Here is a 17061-nt window from a genome sequence, read left to right on the forward strand (position 1 = left end):
AAGATACACTTGTAAATTTTTATAATGTTACGGCATATTGTCCGGATTGGTTGATTGGGGGAGGGGAGAACTAAAGTAATTCAGACAAGCAATAATTACTAGGTCAAGAAATAGGGCAGTTAAAAAATGATTCATGGCAAGTAGGAGTGAGACATTTACATTCTGAAAATTAATTATGGGACATTTTATTTAAATTATAATCAGGAAGAAAAGTTCAGGGAAAAGAAAGAGGTTCAGGGAAATTTTATATGTACTCATCTTGAGTACAAATTAGTAAAGATCTTAAATCCAACTAAAGTGTCAGAGTCCCTTCAAGAGATTGGAAAACCCTATTTCACTGTGACTAAAATGCCTGAAGTTTTAACCTCCAAACTAAAATATAATCAAAGGTAGAGAGTGTGAATGTTTTGATAAGTCTACCTATATATCCATGATGCGAGAGTACCAAAGACATGGATACTTGATTTTACAGGGTCAACAATGATGTGTTCCATTGGCCAACGCCAGTGTGAGAGCTCATATAAAATCCTCAACAAATTTTAAATTATAACATATAAAAATTAAATCAATATATAAAGATAAAATATAAAATTATAAAATCCTCTACAAATTATAAAAATAAATTATTTTGTTTACTTAAGCAACAACAATATCCAGCTGCAATCCATTTATTGTATCGTGCCTTCTTAGAAGCTGGCTTTGACTCTGAAGGTCTGATGTCTCACAGCCTTGGTCTTTGGCCTTGAAGGCACTGACCATTACCGCTCTCATTGGACTCCCATTTTTTTTTTTTTTTTCCTTTGGCTCCTTCTCCTTCCACCTCATTTCCCCATTGAACTTTTCTGTCCTGGGCCCTGTTATCTCAGCTTGCTTTCAGCTTTTCTTTTCTTTTTTTTTAAGATTTTATTTATTTATTTGACAGACAGAAATCACCAATAGGCAGAGAGGCAAGCAAAGAGAGAGGGGGAAGTAGGCTCCCTGCTGAGCAGAGAGCCCAATGCAGGGCTCAATCCCAGGACCCTGAGATCATGACCTGAGTCGAAGGCAGAGGCTTTAACCCACTGAGCCACCCAGGCACCCCGATTTCAGCTTTTCAAACTCCTTTTGTACTCACTCTGATGAGCCCAACCTAGTTTAAGAGTGGGGATATAGAGGGCCCTGGCCTGCCCTTTCCTATTTTATTAGGCATTGGGGTATTTGGCATGTTTTCAGTGTTAGCTATGGGGCTCTCAACTCACAGGATAAAGCTAATATCCAGTAATTTTAGATCCAGTAGTAGCTGAATGGCACATCCCTGGCTTTTCAGTTTGCAAGTCTGCCCTTCCCATGGCTAATGTAAGAAATCTTGTTTGATTTGAAAGGGTAATATCAAAGACAGAGTTTTAGATTTGAGGACTAGAAATCCCACACCTGAATTGCTCAGAATGTGTTTGCTGGAATCAGATAAAATTCCTTCCAGTGGCTGGTAAACCTCTCTTAGGGTAACAAATTGAAGAATAAAGTAAATTTCATTATCAGATATTCAATTTCAGTATTTAAAATAAGTGATCAAATATAATGCATAATCTCTGAAGTAGTTTGTAGAAGTGACCAATGTAAGTAATGGAATTTGGGTTTAAAAAGGATGCTCTTTGCCATGGGAAAACGTTTTCAGATATCCATCCAGTAAGACCAACATGCAGGAGTTAGCTTCAGGTGTTTTAGTTGTTGTTTATTAAGCAAGTAGAGTGGGGAGAAGGCCCAGAGTCAACTCATTTTTTTTTGTTTGTTTGTTTTGTTTTAAGATTTTATTTATTTATTTGACAGGGAGAGATCACAAGTAGGCAGAGAGGCAGGCAAAGAGAGAGGGGGAGAAGCAGGTTCCCCTCTGAGCAGAGAGCCCAATGCGGGACTCGATCCCAGGACCCTGAGATCATGACCCGAGCCGAAGGCAGAGGCTTAACCCATTGAGCCACCTAGGTGCGCCCTTCCCATATTGCTTTTTAAAAGTGTAAAAAAAAAAAAAAAGATTTATCTTTTAGTCCATTCAGAGTGGTTCTCCCAGGAGAAAGACTGATGTACTCAGCCACAAACACTTTACTCAGCTGTACGGGCTTAAAAATGTAGACACTTTTAAATGTAGACAACTTGATTTAACTGCTCCTTTCATTTAGTTTACCATGCTGTTTGGAATACTCAGTTTTTCAAGATGATTGATGATTTCTAATACCCCGGCAATAATTTCAGCCTCTGTTAATGCTGAGGTATAAGACTGACATCATCTTTATAAATTTACCGTTTAGTTAATCCAGTCGTGCTGGTTGATTAGTGGTTAAAATCCAAGCATCCCATTAGATACCCAAATGATACTATAATATCTCAAAATAAATGTCCATGCTAATTTTGAATGCAGAATGACATACTGACTTGGGGAAACACTGAATTGATGTCAGTTGCCTTTTAATGGTGTGTGGATGTTATGGTGCTTTGCATAATTTGATCAGCAGGCAAGCTGTACAACATAGAGTTTCCTCCCTTAGACTTCCTACCTATAATCTAGGGTAGTTTTCTTGGTAGGTAGTCAGAGGTCTAGAAGCGAAGATTTCTAGACACTGACTGAGGAATCACTAGAGACACATCTTTCAACAGAACCATTTGTATAGTTTCCACAAATAATTCTTTATTAAAGAGACTATGAAGAGATATTAAATCTCTGCATGAAAGTTAAGTTAGATATCATACTAAGAATGTATTTTTTCAATTTTTATTTATTTATTTGAGAGGGAGAGAGAGCATGCACATTTGTGAGTGGGCGTATGGGGTGGTCAGAGGGAGAGGAAGGGAGGGAATCTTAAGCAGGCCCCATGTCCAGCACCGAGCCTGATGTAGGGTTCGATCTCATGACTCTGAGATCATGACCCCAGCCGAAATCAAGAGCCAGGTGCTTCACTGACTGAATCACCCAGGTGCCCCATACTGAGAATATTTTTATATTAAATATAAAGTAGGGAAGTTGGATAAACATACAATAAGGATAATTTTTTTAAGGAGATGAAAGGTAATTGCTGTGGTTGCTAGTATTTCCTATTAAAACTGTATAAATTAATATAAGGCCCTGGGATTTTAATCTCCTGGTCCATATTCTTTCACCACTCTGAGCCTAATCAGGCTAATGTGGGTGCTGTAGGCATTCAGAAATTAAATTGAAATATTGATGCTTGACTTTAAGTACAAAGCAAGTGGGACAAGCACAGTGTTTTCTTCCTTTATTTTATTTCTGAATAAATTTATTCATTTTATTATGACACGGAAGACCATGTTAACTCTTTTACTCCCCAGTTCTTTTTCTCTAAACTCCCACTATCAAAATGACTGTATTGTGTCATATCTAGAAAAATGTGGAACGCATGCATCCTCTTTCTCTTTTCCAAGTTGTTATTGCTGGTGTCCATAAATGTTACCGTGGGGGAGAGAAAAGCGGGGTTGGCTAATATGAGAGTCAGTGAGGTGTGGACTTGACTTGTGTTCTGGGAAGGAAGGAAATATTTCTAGAGGAAGGAAGCATGCTGAGGGATCTTGGGCCACAGCTCTGGATTCTGGGAGAAGCAATTGTCAGCAAATAATCCTTATTAACCACAATTCCAGGAATGGTCTTCATCTAGCTTCAGCTGGATGGACTCTTTATTTTTATTTCATTAAGAGAGACAAAAAACTTAGATCATAAATGCTAGATGAACATTTCCTATCTAATTTTAATATGTCCATATTAGTAGGTCAGTCAAGAGGCTGTAAATGACTGAAGTCAGACCTTCTTATGTTCTGGTAGTAGAGAGAGAGAAAGAGCTAAAGAGGGATAGGTACAGATAAGAGAACTGGAGATGCCAGGAGCATCTTAGGTGACGGGAGTGGTCACTTCAGGGGTGGGAAGTTGAGTAGAACTGTCTAGTGTGCTGTTGTGTTGGCTCAGATCATCAAAATGCCTGGTGGATAATAGTTGCTCCACAAAAATACATCTCTCCACTGTCTGGGTCTGGTCACTTCTATTATTTTTGTTTAGCTTGAGGCAATGTGTGGTTTTGACCTAGGAACTTTTTGAAGTTCATGGCTCTGAATCTCAGTGGTTCTGTTTCATTTGATTTACAAAGTACTTTTTAACATTAACTTTTCAATGAAAGAGCTTTATTCCCAGAAGATGTTTTAGCCAGGGGTATACTTGCCATGATTTATGACCAGAGCAAATAATAAAATATATAAAACCACATATGATGGGGCCCATTAAGTTATTTCTAGATAACTTTGCTCCTAAGTTAAACTGGCTATGTTTTTCCATGTCTGTGTCTGATAAGTAGATTTATCTCAACATCAGGTTTTCACAAGATTAATAATCCCTCTTTGTTAAGAGAGTCTGGTTTAAAATTGAAGGCAGTTATCCTGATGTGAATTTTATAAACATGTGCTAAATAATATTATGCTTTCATATATTTAAAGCATATCTGATATTATAACTATACTTTAAATCAGATGTCTTACAGAAATGGAAGTATACTCAGTAAGAAAAAAAGTGGTTAGGCTAAAAAGATTTTTTTCTTTTGCTTGAATAATACTAGGCTTTCAAAGCTGTAACCTGAATTATTAGCACATATAAATCCATCTTCTTAATTAAATGGGGCCTTTGGCCATTGAACACCAGCATATGGACAGAGGTAGTTACTAAATGTTATTATGAGGCTGGCCTGGCCACATAATCCATTAGAGGTAGGATTCAGTTATATTGGTAGCAGCAAAGTGATTTTTATGGTTGTAAGAATCCTCTCTTTGTTCTGTCAGTATCAATTATTTCAGTACTAATAAAATTCTAAAAAGGGGGTCAAGTTTTATGATCTGTGCTTTGGATGGATAATTTGCAACATTTCTATCCAATAAGCCAAGAGTTTCTTTCTTTCTGGAAAGGACCTGTGCTATGTGGCTTGTCTAAATGACCCCAGTGTGTAACTATGGAGAAAGTCAACATGATATCATGGGATTATAATTTTAGAAAATTTCACTGAAGGATATGAATAGATATTAAAATAATAAATACGCACTTACAATAGTATGTCTATAAGTATTTAGGATTGCAGTAGTGACCATTACATATTTTCTTTGGTGATTTTATCAGTGTCAATCAGTTTTGCTTAAAATTTTTTGAGAAATAACTTACAGTAATATGTTAAAATGTGTGGTTACAAGTGAGAGGAAATCTGTGTACTCATTTGAAGTTTTGGTCCACCTTTTAGGGGGACCACCAGTAAATTAGTGAAGAACAGCCCCTTAAAACAACAGTGAAAAGTAAATCAAGGGCAGAACTGGCATGACATAGTGGAGGGAATAAAGGAACTTACTTTGTGATGGGAAACAGCATCCTGAGAGGATAACGTAAGAGCTTGTGCATGCATGTATTTTGCAAGTCATGGACCCCTGGAATTCAAGATGTTAGGTAGAGCTTCCTAAAACCCCAGAAGTGTTAAGCCTCTATTTAATACTGTTGGATCTTCCTATGTCCACACACCATGGCGATATTGCCAAGGCATATGTGGAGCTGGTCAGAAAACGTCCATGGCAAGGAGACAGAGATAGGAAACAGACTAGTAGTCAGTCTCTCCAACGTCCAAAGAGTTGAATTTGTCAAGGATTGGTACTTTCGGGAAATGGATTTAATGATGTGGATCTGTATACTTTCCTAGTAATAATGCAGAGGTCATTATACTGTCCACATCCAAGAACAGAAGGGAACTTTAAGAAGAGTTTGTAAACTTAGGGGAAGAAAACCAGATGAACTGGTTAAGTTGGGTTACAGAGGTTATCTACCTAAAGGCATAGGCTCTTTAGAGCCATCAGAAGGCAATAAAGGAAAATAGACCAGGATATAGACCCCTCAATGGTTATATGATTTCAAATTCAGGAAATTTGTAAATGAACAGGAATATTAAGTTATTGAGTTATGGCTGGAGGTATGAAATTAAAATATAGATAATTTATATATGCTGTGAAAAAAAAGATGATACTCTTATGTAAGAATAGAATATGATGCTGGGTTAGACTGTTAACTGTAGAAAGAAGATGCTATAAAGGACATTATTAGGATAACTGGCAAAATTTGACTATATATTACATAGTTATGTAATTGGCTATGTATTAGAAAATTGACTATATATTACATAGTTATGTCTACCAACATTAATTATCCTTAATTAGTGAAATGTACAATAGTTGCATATGAGAATGTCCTTGTTCTTACGATACATACTGAATACTTAGAATAAAGGGCCATAAAGCTTGCAACTTACTTCAAAAGGTTTAACAAAATGATAACAGTGATATTTTTATTACTGAGAAAGACATAAAGCACATGTGGCAAAATGTTAGCAGTTGTAATTCAGGTGAATAATGTATGGGCGTTCATTATGTAAGTATTGTAACTTTCTGAAGATTTAAAATATACTCAATAAAAGGTAGAAAAAAATAAATGCAACTAGCAAGTAAAATTACTACTACTACTACTAGTAATAATAATAATAATGATAATAATAATCATAAATGTGTACTGAACTTTATAGTTTATAGTTCAGTTTATAGGTAGATGGAAATCTTGATACACAGATGTCCAAAGGCCAGAATAACTATGATTGAGATACTAGAGTACAATGTTCACTATGAAGTTCTAAGGTTAATTTAAATAGGTTTATATCTGTGTACACCTAACAGCAATAGAAAATTCTCCTCAAACATTTTCTTGAAGGACAATGAACTTTGCAAGTTACCAAACATATCCTTGAATTGTGTTGGAGATAATATTGTGATGTATAAAGAGAAGAAAGAAAGTAGGAAAAGAAAGCTCTTCTAAATTTTATCCATTAGGAGTGTGACATAACTAGGAATTATAACTGGAAGAAAGGTAAGGTTGATGATAATGAATAAATGTAAATGTAAATGAATAAATGAATAAAATGTAAATGAAAGCATGTAAATAAAGAAGAGAGTTCAGTAAATGTAGAAGAAAATGGTAGAAAAAAGTTCCAGGTGTGAATAATACTCAAAATCCATAGATCATCTCCCCATTCATATAGGTAAGGCCACTAAGTGTTCTGACCAGCATGGTCATGTTAAATTTCTCCATCTTCCTCTTTAAGCCTTAGGGAAACAAGAAGTCCATTACTGTCCCGATGGCTGGAAGACTTCTCCTTGATCAATTGTCTTAATCTTTTATTCTTACTGTATAATCTTTGTGGATCTTTTTTTGTCTGCTTAACATGGAAGCAAAGGACCTGCGAAAGGTCAAGGAAACCCATACTTTGGTTTTCACCTCCTCAGTTCAGCCAACCATTCACTGAACCCGCATTCATATTTCACAACATTCCTTTTTATCAGGTACCCCTAGAAACCATTTTTACCTCTTTTTGACAGACCTTGCCTTCTAAGTCCATTTTCAATTTTATTTTCCTTTCTGTCTGTTTCTTAAGCCTCCGTTGAAGTACCAGGACACTTTTTTCTCTTTTAATTTCAAACTGTCACTGAAAGGGATCTGAAGAAGAGTAGTCTAGATTTCACAAGGCGGTGACTTCTACCAGTGCCATAATAATGGATACTTTTGTGTCCATTTTTGTGTCCATTTCATCAATACCAGATTGATGAACCTGGTATTCAGGAATGCCAGAGGAAAAGAGATGTCACAGGGATAAATAAAATGCTTTAAAAATAGAAGTCAGGAAGGCTACAAAAATGGAAGGTAGATTATTTGACCAAAAAAATTGCAATTAGTACCTGAATTGCATTTTAAGTCATAGAAAAGCAACAACTACAACAAAATAAAACAAAAGAAATGAGATAAAGAAAGAACAAAGAAAAAAACGAACACTGCATTCTTTTCTTTTAAATACATTAAAACTCGGGAAAATGATAAAGGAGAACATTGTTCTTTTATCAGATGGGAAAGGAAAACTCTTAACTGATGACACACAAAAGGCAGAGACTTTTAATAAGTATTTTCTTTACCTCTGTCTTCACACAAAAAGGTCATCTTTGATCTAATCACTGGAATAGCCAACACCTGGGCTGGACGGCAGAAAGTCATGATAAAGGAAGGAAAGAACTGGAGATTGTGTTAAAAAAAATAAAAAAAAATAAAAATAAAAGGTTATTCAAATGCTGGCATTGGCAAACTTTAATATATAAATGGAACTCTTTTAAGTATGGGGTGTCAATTATCTTCCTGTCTGGGGGCTTTCGGTATATATGATCTACACAATCTCTTTCAAATAATAAATAGAAATTTTGTATGTGCAGAGTCTAGGGGAAATCAGACGGAACTATGATGGAGCCCCAAATCTCAAGAAATTTGCACACAATAAATTAGTCTTGGTTAAAACTTCCTAATAGAGAAAATGTTATAATATGAATTATTTATAAAATTATTCATAAAAGATGCACCACTAGCTAAATAAAGTCCTCACGGGTCCACAGATACTTATCAATGGTTTTAAGAAACCTCAGGAAAACTTTACCAAGTTACTTAAATATGAATTTTTTTGTTTTTTGTTTGTTTGTTTTTTGTTTTCATAAGGGAGTTAGATGGGGAGAACAACAAAGGTTTGGCCAAGTGGACAGGCACGGAAACAGGAAAGCAGTGGCTAGAAGTGGGAAACCACCCAGAGTGGTGACTAGTTAACAAAGTGAATCAGAGTCGGGGAGAAAATCCTGGATTGGCCAATCTCGTCCTCTATAGAGTGGTTCAAGTTTATGGGAGTAAAGACAACAACTTTTTTCCTTCAGATCTTCTAACTTCCTAGGAAGAATATGGGCTCTGTTCCTAATTTACCACCCAGGGACTCCTTTGTCAGAACCCAGGCCATGAATCGTTTGTGATTTTGTTCCTGGTGTACATAGTGTAACTTGATTTTGATTAAGTATTCTGACACAGTGGCCCATGATAACTTTATTAGTATTTTGTGGCAATGAGTTTGGAGCTGCTGTTTTGTCATTATTACTTGATATTTTTCCAAGGTAAAATTACACAAAATTACCCAAAATTCTTGAATTTTTTCCTAATCCATTTTTCCAGTAGGAAAAAATTGACCTATTAGGTCTTACGCCCAAATCTGAATTTTAGGATTTATTACCCTTCGGGGGTGGGGGGGAAGGATTTGCTGGAGAGAAATCAAACAAGGTTTCCGTTGATGGAAAAAAAGCCATGGGATTACCAACTACTTAAGGCGGGTGTAGGAGAGAGAAGAAGAGAGTCAAGGGGAGAAAAGAGTTGCTTGGAGCCCTCTACCCACAGGGAAGATTTTCATCAGGAAAGCAAAAGACAGGCAAAGCGAGGAGAATGGGAGAGGGAAGATTTGGTCTCTTACCAGCGCAGTAACAAAAGAGGAGGAAGCCAAGGAGAGGATCACACCTATTGTGTATGACCTTTGGGGTAGCCATTGATTCTGCCCACTGGTAAATATGGCAGAGTCAGTCCTGGAATGTAACTAAGCAGATGAGAGTCCCTTCCCCTTATTGGGTAGTGGAGTAAAGACAGGAGTTTTTAGAGAGGCAGGCAAGGCCTTGGCATGCAGATTAGATACTGTAGGCATAAGCATTTTTTTATTCTGTCAATTATCAGTCTGTTTATATGTGCACAAAAGGACACACTCAAAGAAAATTGGCCTATAACCATAGCCCTAGGTAACTTTTGAGGTGAACTGTTCTGTTACTCTCTGGAATTGATCAGGTCCAAGAATTTGCTCCTATAGTTTATCTGTTCTTTGTTCTGTAACATTTCTCTATTAATACAAGATTATTCCTATATGAATAAAAATGCATTTTGTTATCATCAATCACAATATCCTTTTTTGATTCCATATACCGTTGCACTTTGCTGTGCCCTGTTCACAGTAAAACTTCTTGAAATTGTTGTCTCTGATCTTGTTTCATTCTTTCATCTCCTATTCCCAGTAGTCGGCTCCACTCCATCCACATTGAGATCCCTTTCCCTAGCGCTTAACTCCCTGATGTTAAGGTTGCAAATGACTTCCATGTGGTCCAATCCAATCTTCACTTCTTTTCTTATCTCTCAGCATTGTTCAACATCACGAACTACTCCTTCCTTCTTGAAGTACTTATTCTCTTGACTTTGGAAACATCACACTGTCCTTGTTTTCATCCTATTTGACTGGCTGCTGCTTTTCAGTTTCTTTGATTAATCTCTCCTCTGCTCAATATCTAATTATTGGAGTTTCTGAAGATTCTCCTATACCCTCTTCTCTTCTAAGGATATGCTTTCTCTCCAGGTTTGACTTTTTAATCCTATAGCATTAAATGACATCTGTATGTGAAAGGCACTCAGATCTTTATTTACAGATCTGACTTGTCCCCTGGAACTTCCAACTCTTGTTTCCAAATTTCTACTTTAAAACTTCAGAGCTGTTCCTATCCACTTAATTCACATCAAATTCCTCAACACACTCAGATGGTTTAAGTTAAGAAAGTATTGTTCTCTGTCTCTTCCTCTCATATCCATTTCATAATAAGTCCCGCCAAGCCAAAAAAATATTTTCTTTTTTTTAAAAAAGATTTTATTTATTTATTTGACAGACAGAGATCACAAGTAGGCAGAGAGGCAGGCAGAGAGAGAGGGGGAAGCAGGCTCCCTGCTGAGCAGACAGCCTGATGCGGGGCTCCATCCCAAGAACCTGGGATCATGACCTGAGCCAAAGGCAGACACTTTAACCCACTGAGCCACCCAGGCGCCCCAAATCTGTATAATATTTTCTGAGTCCACCTATCATCATCCTCTCTTGCCTAGATTATTGCTGTCCAACATGGTTTCTCTGAATTTTACTTTTACTTCCTTAAAATCCATTGTGTTTAGCATCCAGAATATTCTTTTAAAACAGAATTCATATCATGTCCCCCCACCCACCTAAAACTCACCCATGGCTTCCCTCTGCAATTAGGATAAAATCTATATTCTTTGTTTACCTCTCTGTCCTCCTCCCTCACCTCTCTCCCCTCATCTCTGCGCTCCAGCCATGCTTTCTTCTTCAACATGGGACGATGTTCATTTCTATGGTAGGGTTTTCTCTCTGCCTTAAACACGCTATCCCTTCATCACTGTATGGTTGTTTATTCTCATCACTTAGATCCCTCCTGAAATGTCCCTCCATCAAAGGGGGCTTCTCTCACTTCTCAAATAAACAACATGTCATGATTACACATTGTCCTACTTTGGCTATCTCCACAGTACTTGTAACATGATTGTTTATAACAATAATTTTATTTGTGTATATAGTTTCTTTATTCATTTGTGGCTTGATCAACTTTCTCTATTTCATTTTCACCTCCTACTAGAATGGCGAGTAGGGAGACTGTCAATCCCGAAAGTGTCATAAGAATATCTGATACCTAATAGGTACTCAAGAGACATTTATTGGATAGAGAAATAAGTTAATGGAAGGATACATAATAAGATATTTTTGGCACAAATCCTTAAGCACATTTTATACACACCCACCTCTCAAGCAGTTTGGTTTTCTTAACATTTGAGCACCTTGATGAGTGTCTAATATCCCTTTGGATGAATACATAAAAGGTGTGTTTACCAAATTTGCAGTTATGGGAAAACTGGGAAAGATAACTCCCAGATGGAGTGAAAAATCAAAATTAAGATTCAAAATTATTGCCACATTGCATATTGCACTTCAATATGATACTTTTTTTTATTACAGAAGTGTTGCTATAACCTGGGATATTGGCTGGAAAAACCAGATAAAATTAAGATAATTAGATGCAATGAACCTTGTATTTAGACTTGAAAGGTGAACTGTGCAAGCCTAGGTCAATGGAAACTTGATAGTAATGAATGTGAAGAAGAACTGGGGGTGAACTGAGAATTAGGGAGATGTGGGTCCCCAAGGAACACAGTTAGATATCCTAAATCTCTATCTGTAATCCTATACTTTAATGCATATTTAAGATATGTTCCTTTTTGTGAGAACTCTCATGAGAACTCCCATGATACTTTCAGCCTGGAACCTCTCTCCTGTCCAAACCCCTGGAAGATTTTGTCCCTATCTATAATAACTACTGTTTACTGCTTTCTTTTAATATTTGTGTACATGTCTTACTCTCACCTCCTGGATTGCACACTCCTTAAGAAGAGTGTGTTACAATGCTGTGTTTTGTTTTAACTGCTCTGTTCCACATAATTTTTTACAAATTGTTGGAGGACACTCAGTAAATGTTTACTTTGTGAGTGAGTGAATAAGTAGCAGATAAGGCTAAATTATGGGAGTATATGCATTAAAAAAAATAATGAGGGGCACCTGGGTGGGTCAGTTGGTTAAGCATCTGACCCTTGGTTTCAGCTCATGTTAAGGTCTCAAGGTAGTGAGATCAAGTCACATGTTGGGCTCCATACTGGGTATGGACCCTGCTTAGGATTCTTCCTTCTTCCCCTCTGCCTCTCTCTGAAAAAATAAAAATAAAAATAAAATGAAATAATAAAGCACCATCATTATAGATAGAAAACTATTAGGGACGTTATATTTAATATATGTGTGTCTAGGTTTGGGAAAGATGGTAATCTCTGTAAGTAGTAATGAATTTAATAAAAAGGAAGAAAAGATATTCTGCAATGTGGTACTATTCTAATTGGTTTAAAATAAAATTTTCAAGAAATTTTAGTTAAGAAGCTTACTCTTACAAAGGATAGATTAAGGTAGATAGAACAGATATTAATATATATTGAAAAATATGATCAATAATTATATGTTATTTTCCTGTGAAATAACAATCTGGAACCACTTCATGTTTTTAAATGGAATGTAAATAGTTAAAAACCCCCCAAAACTTTTATTCATACTATTTTTTAAAATAACTTGCCAATTTCCACAGTTAGCCAATTTTAATTTAGTGATAAAATTTAATTGCAGTTCATGATACCAGTGTGACTTATAAAACCTAATTTTGTATCTATAATCAATGTATGTATATCAAATTATAAAATAAATCAAATTCTCACTGACCGCATAAAAAAGAAAACACTTCTTCATTATTGAGAATGTAGTTGAGTCCCTGCACTCTTGAGTTTATGTGAGATGCTTGTGGAAAGTAAAGGAAATACTTCAAACCTTCCAGTGAGCCAGCTAACCAGTGGCCAAAACTTAATTAAAAAATTGCATCGATTGTAGTGAGGACCAAAATTGGCCATAAACACATGGTGTAGGCCAATATTAATTTTCTCTTTTGACGGCTTGATACAATGATGTAATTTTATTTCACTGTGTAAGATGAAGAATGAGAAAATAAAACTATAACTCTTTCATAGGGCAGCAAGCTCACTGGGCCTGGAGACTTGATCTTACTCACTGTTATGTTTCTATATTCCTGAAGGCCTAGCCGTTCTTTTTATGTACAGGAAACGCTCATTGCAAAGTGCTCCCTTACATACAAATTCAGATATAATGTGAGGGTAGAATAGCTTTCTAGGAAGCTATAGGAAGAAGTGAGTTAGTTGAAGCAGTTATGGATGTTTGCTGTTTCTAACACATAGAGTGATGCTAAAAATATGCCAGACCCAGGTTAGAGCCTGCAGTACCAGTAAAATTGAGATGTGTTCTTGTTTGTAACTGTATTTAAATCTGTAGAGATGATGACCCCACCCACTTTATGCTTATTCTTTATATATTGAGAAAGAGAAAAGCATTGCTGATAGTGTGGTGTTCTACTGCTGAACATAACATTTCAGAGACTGTTGACATCAGGCAGGAACTTCTGTGATCATGATGGATTAGACAAAAACTAGACCACTCCATACTCATACGTGAACTTGGGCAAAGACATGTACATTCTGAAGATCAGAGAAGGACCAAATATTCAAATATTTCCCATCTTTTTCTTTTTTTAAATCAATCACAGCTGTTTGTTTTTTTTTTTTTTTTTTTTTTTTTTTTAATGAACCAATCACATTCTTCTTACCTTCTGGATAAGAATTTTTAAGATACCCAATCACAGAATGACTCCTGCTCCCTGATAGCATCCAAACCAGAGCCAAGTCCTGCTTTTTTTTTATGGATTTCCTATTTCTTTTCCATTTTTTAAAATTTATTTTTTAAATTTAAATTCAATTAGCCGACATAGAGTACATCATTAGTTTCAGATGTAAAGGTCAGTAATTCATCAGTTGTATGTGACATCCAGTGCTCACCACATCACGTGCCCTCCTTAATGCCCATCACCCCGTTACCCCATCCCTCTACCCACATCCCCTCCAGCAACCCTCAGTCTGTTTCCTATGGTCAAGCGTCTCTCATGGTTTGTCTCTCTCTCTGATTTCTTCCCATTCCATTTTCTCTCCCTTCCCTTGTGATCCTCTGCCCTGTTTCTTATATTCCCTGTAGGTCAACCATGAAATAATTGATTTATTTCACTCAGCATAATACCCTCCAGTTCCATCCACATTGATGTAAATGTAAGATTTCATCCTTTCTGAGGGCTGAGTAATATTCCATTGTGTGTGTGTGTGTGTGTGTGTGTGTGTGTGTGTATACCACATGTTCTTCATACATTCAGTACTTCTTTTTTAAACTTTCTCCAAAAATCACCTAACAGATGTCCAAATCCTTTAAGTTACTTCTAACATATTTACTGAGACTCCCTGCAGTTCCTGCATTGCAGTGGGTCAATAAACCCACATTTGTTCAACAACCGGTGTGTTCCAGGTGGTCTTTGATTGAAGATCATTTGACAGTATTAAGAGCCTAAAGACTATGGAGTGTGTGGAAATTTAAATGTGTTTGCTTTTTACATATATGCCAATATTTTTCCCAAGGAGAGTCTCTGGAAAGCAATGAAAGTTGGAATTCGAGAAAAACTCAAGCTTCAAACGTCTGTATAATTTTAGTTTGTTTTATGAATCAGAATTACTCTCACATGGTATATCTATAGACTGTTTTTGAAATACTCAGCTGTCAACATGATATAGCCTATGAGTTGTAGTTCCAAACACTTTATCCTATTGAGTGTTAGCTTTTCTATGAAGGGGTTCGCCATAAAATATGTCATTCTAAGGCACTAACACACCATCATGGAAAGAATCACTGCAGGGAATATATTCAAGATTCAAAACCCATTTGTCTGAAACAGCTGCTCCTGACCTTCCATGAGTATTTAGAGACTCTTGGAATTTTTATAAGATTATGTTTTGAATAAGCACTGGCTTAATGTACTTCTGTCGCCCCTCCTATTTTAAACAGTTATTAACATTAACCTTTTATTCTTTTTCTCTGGTCAGTAAAAATAATTTCCCTGTCTCATCTCTGTATGCATATAATGAACTCTGGAGAGTGCGTAAGGATTTTTTTCATCGTTAGATAATCTTAAAGGGAGTAAAACTATTTGTGTTAAAATTGTAAAATATTCCTATATGTCTAATGCAATGCTCTATTTTATTTTCAATATAGATTATTAGAAAATATTAAAATATAGAACAGTTTCTTAGTAAACACTTTTGTCAATATTTTCTTACTCTCATGAAGTTTACCTTCATCATGGAGAATATTTAAAACAACATAGAAAATGTTATTTTACTTTTTACAATTCAGGGGCTGATACAGTTTGCATGTCTGCTTTACTCCAAAATGTGAAATGGCAATGAAACCATTCCAGAGAAATGTTAGAGAACAGAGGGTTAAAAGATAGTTTCTGAATTTGGGGGAGAACTTATAATATTTATGATTTTACATGGAAAGAGGATATGTAGAGTACATAGCCTATCACCCATGGATTCTAGAAGAAAGTTGGACATAATGTAGCAAAACATAGCACTCTGGAGGTGAATAGTTCCCTTACAGCCCAGGAAAGTCTGCTAATAAGAAGGGTACTGTTAAGAGTGTAAAAGGAGGTATTAATGGGCAATATTTGTGCCTCCGCTTTGACAAGCTTTGACGATGACGATGAGCAGAACATAATAGGTGTAGGATGTAGTAAATGCTTTGGGGGAATCCAGCAGCTGGTGTGGGAATTATACTAAGACACATTAAATAACTAGGAATGGAGAGCTATTTAAATGGATAGGGATTTGCTGACAGAGATGCAGACCCTGGGAAGGGTAGCACAGCATCACCACCATTAAGAAGCACCTTGACGTATGCTTTCTGCAAGGTATTTTACTAAGTATGGTGGGAGAGAGACGCGTACATGCTTATTATCCATGAGGAATTTACAACTTTATGGGGTGCTTGTTGAGGTTTCTTTAGACACCTTTTTAATCACGTTGTAGAAACTGTGCAGAATTACAGAACCAATTGGGGCATTATGTCTGTCACATGGCACAATTCTAGGAGGACTGACACATCTATCCGACCGGATACGGGATTTTTTCCTCTTCTATCTCAAAGTATTTACATAAAAGGAAAGAGACACGATCTCGAATAACCCTCCAGTCATGGTTTCCTCCTATCTAAAACAAAGGTGCTGAAAGAACTGGATCTCTGGGGACCTTTCCGGGTGATGGCAGGTTTTTTTGCTCTCAGTTTATCAGGATGCAATATAGGACCCCAAAGAGTTACCTTTCAGTGGCGCTGATGGTATGAACATTGAGTGTTACTCATATGAAATTGCTGCGTGCTATTTTAGTTTTGTTGATAGTTTACGAAATAAATGGATTTGAAAATTGGACTAGACCATTTGGAGCTTCTGACGGATCAGCTGCTCCCAGAACTTCTGCTTGCTAGTCAGAATTTTGAAAAAGCTAAGTACCAGTACCAGCACATGATCTAAGTTTAAAAAAACCGTGTAATTAGTATATTGCTCTTCTCTTCAGTCTGCCCATCCTTCTGTCTTCTTTAAAATCTGCCTGGGGGTTGAGACAGAGAAAAGAAAACTTCAAATATGGACCTCATTGCATTGGAAAACCAGAGAATTGTGTTAACTGAAGTGTGTTTAGGAAAGGGGCGTAATTTTATGTGGTTGGTTATACTGGGAAACGTGAACCAGCTTTCATTTACCCCCTCTACTCCCAACACGGTGGACCTTTTGAGTCTCCTCCATCCCCTGCATTCC

General features: G+C 36.5%; 1 protein-coding gene across 2 annotated transcripts in view; it reads left to right on the forward strand.

Moving 5' to 3' along the window:
- Positions 1 to 17061, forward strand: part of ZFPM2 (zinc finger protein, FOG family member 2) — a 453888-nt gene that overhangs the window by 44460 nt on the left and 392367 nt on the right. The gene's annotated exons all lie outside the window — the stretch shown is intronic.

The sequence above is a fragment of the Mustela putorius genome, unplaced genomic scaffold (genome assembly GCF_011764305.1).
Source record: "Mustela putorius furo isolate JIRA1106 unplaced genomic scaffold, ASM1176430v1.1 tig00000228_pilon_pilon_pilon, whole genome shotgun sequence".
Taxonomy (NCBI): Eukaryota; Metazoa; Chordata; class Mammalia; order Carnivora; family Mustelidae; genus Mustela; species Mustela putorius.